This window comes from Ictidomys tridecemlineatus, chromosome 9 (assembly GCF_052094955.1).
Source record: "Ictidomys tridecemlineatus isolate mIctTri1 chromosome 9, mIctTri1.hap1, whole genome shotgun sequence".
Taxonomy (NCBI): Eukaryota; Metazoa; Chordata; class Mammalia; order Rodentia; family Sciuridae; genus Ictidomys; species Ictidomys tridecemlineatus.
In genome coordinates, this window is record NC_135485.1 from 98,484,145 (window position 1) to 98,489,160 (window position 5,016).

A 5,016-nucleotide genomic window follows, 5' to 3' on the forward strand; every position below is an offset into this window, starting at 1 on the left:
TGAAACTTCCCCACACGTCACTTCCACTTGCATTCCATTGGCCAAAGCAGTGATTTATCTCAAGTCAGCAAGGAAGTAGACTCCTCCAGTGTGCCTGGCAGGGTGGTAGAACTGAAAATATTGACCAGCAGAAGTAATATCTCCTACAGAGGATCCGTCATTAGGCAGCCTGCAATTGTATGCATGAGGTGTGTGTGTGTGTGTGCATGCAGTTATGTGCCTATCTCCAGAGATAGTACATTGTCTTAATCAGGGTCTCGGGGGATCTGTGACACAACAACGATTAAAAACCACTGGACCAGTTGAAAACTGTCATGTAAACAGATAATTACTATACAAGGCAATTTGCAGCCTGAGCAAGAGGCTAAAATAATTAAAGAATTGTTTCTGTGGGCGTGTGGATGGTGAGGAGATAAAGGTTGAGCAAATGTGCAGACCGGAGGGTAGAAGCCAGAGTGCAAAGTGTGAGGGAAACTGATGGAATGACATCCCTGCAGCTGCCTGAAGAGATGAGGGATGGATATTCTACACAAGCATTAGTTTTGGGGATTAGAAAAGAGCACTCTTTGATTTAGGAGAAAGGGAGGGAGAGGGTAGGTATCTTTGTGGGTCAGTCAGTTGGTTGAGGGAAGGAGAGGAACTCTGATATATGAGCAAGGTCAACTATGAGAATGAGGGGACCACAGAGTTTGAAACATCTGTAAGACAAGTCTGAAATGGCGCTGACTGGGGACAAATAAAAGGACTGCCAGTAGCACTGAGGACCTTCCAGCTGATGTTGGAGAACAGATTTGTCAGAGTGCCAGTAAATGGGGTTTTGTGTTTCTTTTTTCCCTCTCCACACCCAGCTGCCTGGAATTATGAACTGAGAAAGTTAACAGTTGGACTGCTCCAATGCTGGGGATTGGCAGGGCAGGTGCAACACGTTTTACTGATAATCTGAAATTCAAGAGTTCCAGAATAAAGAAAAGTAACTAATTTCACTTTTATTTAAAAAATAAAATAAGAGTGTTGCTTAGGGTAAAAGAAAAACTAATGGTGAGAAATACTATGTAACTATAACCCCTAGTTTGTGTTTTTTGTGTGTGTGTGTATGTGAGTTGCAGTTTTTGTTCCCTTTACAACTTGTCTTCATTTTCAGGTTATAACTTATAAAACCAATAGAAATAGGTTGAAGGATGAGATGCATGCATATTTCTGATTGCTTAAGTAACATTAATCATGATTGTCTCACGTGAGATTTTTTTCTAGTTCTCAATTTTATCGAGATTCATTTGATAGCAAAAATTGTCAACAATATATATACAACTTGAAATTTGATACATATATTCTGAAATAAATGTAACTATTCATATCATAGGATGGCATTTAAGGGTAAACATTCAGATTTTATATGTTCCTAATACTGCCTTATTCTACTAGTAAAATCCAGCAGAAGAAAGGTAAAAGGAAAAAAAAATTAAATTCTAAAAATATAATTACATACTCCGAGACAGAGTTGCTTAGCTAAGCATCTTGCTATTAATTAGTATGTTGTAAATTTTGCTGCCTTGGCTGATACTAAGACGTGGTATTTAGAGGAACCATTAAAAGAAGACAAAAGAGAAACATCTGGAGTAGCTCGGCTCCAATGTAGACCGCAGGCTGAAATAGCATTGTATTGCATTTCTCTGTTCCCAGTTGCTTGCCAAATCTCTGAATTCCCCCCATTTCGGTGAAATTACATCATAAGCATTTGATAAAAATGGTGTTGCTCTTCACAAAGGCTGCATATGCATACTGAAGGCAAACACAGCCCTGATAGTAATTCTGGTTTACTGAACAATGTTCCTTGAAATCTGTCATTTTATTTTCTCTTTCTTCAGAATGGGGGTTTTTAATCTCAAGTCACTATTGATGACTGACAGGTGAGGAGAACAAGCCATGCCTGATCATTTAGAATTAACCTTGGAAGCCGAAGTTAAATGTAACTTTTCACATCCTTCCTTAACAGAGAATTTAGCAGGAGGCAAGCAAGTTTGAGTTCTAAAAGGAGACTGCGCTGTAAATGGCTTTTCCCCAAAGGACCCTCTCTCTCAATTTCAGTTGTTGATAACTAACAGGTTTTATCTCCAGGAACTAAGATAATTTTTCCTCGCTTCTGGTCTGCCAACTTGTAGACTGTCTTCAGCTGAGGCAGTGCTGCCAGATTGAATAACTGGAGAATCTTCTCAACTCTATTTATTTTAGAGTATGATAATTTGAAGGAAAATTAAAATTGTCAGTTTTTCATTACACCCTAAAGCAATCAGTGCTGGTTATCTTATCAGACCTAAAAAAAAAAAAACCAAAAAAACCAAAAAAACCCGTAGTTCTACAGAAAATTGTGTAAACAGGCGGAGAAGCCAAGAAAAAAGGGGAGAAATGTCTTGCCAAGGGTCACATAGTATGTTCAGGGTAGGGCCACCTGAGCATCTTGGTTGATCTGATCCCAGGTCTTCCTGCTTTAGCCCCACGACAAGGTGCAATGTGGGTGGTGAGATGGGAAGTGAGTAGAGATCTGGTTATACAAGAGGCAAAGACAATAGATTTGAAATGTTCACACACCAACCTGCAAAGAGCTATACCAGAGGTACAGAAACTCTGAGGGCCAGGATTCTGCTCAGTTCATCTCTGTGCACATGGCCTTAATCCCAGTGCCTGGCATTCGTTAGAAACCTAATCCATGTTAAATAAACTCAGATCCTTTAATAACATTGCCAGGTAATCTCATTTCTCTGCTCCAAATGCTGTAATAGCTTCTCATTTCACTTGGAGTAAAAGTCAACCCTCTGGCAGATCTAGATTTTGCTACCTCTGTGGTGGGATTTCCTTCTTTCTGGTCCCATTCTCAGTAGTCCCACAAACCCTACAGTGGCTTCTTTCTTATTCACAGGAGTAGCTTCCTGTGTGTCCTTTGTTCTGTAGGTATGGACTCTCTACATGCCTAATAAGGCCATCTCCACTCCTTGCTACAGGACTTCACTCAAATGTGACTTTCATTAAGCCATATTCTCCTCTGCCTTTTTAAAAATTACATCTTTCTGCCCTCAGACCACCCATACTCTTCACGTCTCTTAGCTGGATCTATTGCATTTGTAAGACTTATCACCTTCTAACTCTTAGTATATAATTTATTAATGTCGATGTTTTGTTGTCTCTCGCCCTTGCTAGGATGTGAGCCCACAAGGATGAGGATTTTTGTCACTCTCATTCATTGAATATTCCTAGTGTTTCAGCCAGTGTCTGACACACAGAGAATACTTGGTAAATAATCGTTGAGTGAATAAACAAATAAAGCTGGATTAGCGAAGCAAGTGAATAGATGAATCTGAAAGTAAAAGGGATGCACCTTTAAAGCCAGGGGCAAAGGTGAATGAACCTTCAGTTGTGGTAAATTCATGAAGACATTCATTTTCAATTCAAAAGCCCTTGTGTTTCATGAGGAACTTGGTCAACTTCCAGAGTCAAAGCTACAGACTTCCAACCTATGAAGTGTCAAGCTTTCTTGTTAACAGGGTATAGTTAATCTCTCGTGACTTCAGACAAAGGATGTGTGTGTGTATTGTTCTTTCTCAGAGTGGGCCATGAGCTGCCTTGAGTTATGAGTGTTTGTTGGATATTCTGGTGCTGGAGCCTTACCCAGTTTTCTGAATGATTGCTATGGATTAGATCCACAGGTGATCCAAATGTATGCTAAAATTTGAGAATTACAAGCACACTGGAAATCTACAGAAAATGATGGGACTATAGGAGAACAGGATTTCCCCTGCTGTCATTATAAGTGTCCCACAGGAAGTTGATTAGAAGGCAGTTCCAAAAAGTGTTATTTGAATTAGTTAAGGCAACAGTGAGTTAAATGATTTTTTTTTATAATAGTAATTCTCAGAACCTTTAAAAAGCTGACATTGTGAGTTCCCAACAATAGGATGTAGTATGTGATTTTCCAAATTTATTCCATCAAGGGCATCATCTCTTTTTAGGCACCTCTTATTAACTTGGTGGGGGACAGAAGTGCTTTTTTTTTTTTCCTTTAAAGGGAAGGTCTATAATATTTTTTAAAAATTACTGATATTACCACTTCCTAATTTACTATAATTCTGTTTTCTCTCTTGTGAACTCTCCTTAGTTTATAATTGGGGCTTTTTAGACTCCTGAGCAAAAATGGTCTAAAATAGTATTTCATGATTCCCAGGACTCGTCCCTGCAAGTGGTGAAATGAGGAAGATCTTTTATATTTTTTGTGTGGGTGGGAAAGAGAATAGGATGATTGCCAGTCCAGAAGTGTTACACAAAGAAGCCTAGGTATAGTACACCTGAAGAAAGCTGCTTGCTAAAATAAAATTTGGTAGATTTACGAGTGAGGATTCTGTCCGCTGTGTGAGTGTTTTGTTGGTGGAACATACATGTAAATATCTCACTGGGTAGAAGCATGCATGGGACCTGGTTCTCCTTTATTGATCACCTCTGATCTATTCTGAATGTTGCTTTCCATTCCTGTGGCATGGCCCCTGGAAGTAAGACAGGTATGTGCCTGGAATAAACAGGCTTCTCCCCATTTAAAAGCTGTGCGAGGTCTCCAGCACATTACATCCTTCCGTGTAATGGAAGTATCCACACACGGGCAATCGCTGTCTACAGACCTAATGAACCAAGTGGGAGGTAATGAGAAGTGACTGTCACGCCATCTCTGGGGCCCCGTTTCTCCCACCACACAATTACACTGTGACCCCAGAGAAACTGAGAAGACTGTAAAATTTTCCCTTTTTCTAATGGTCTTAAAATCAGCCTTTGCTTACCAGGGGGAGCGAAAATGCGGCATTATTCATTTGGCAGTCCAGTGGCTGTCCAAGGAAATATAGGATTATAATATAGGAGGCAGTTCTCTACACAACCACACACTGCGTCCTGGGTGCAGACTTGGACTCTGGCCCAAAAGATGCCGGCAGACTATCGTGATCCTTCCCCTCTTTGCCCTGGTGTGTTTTTGGAGTGAGA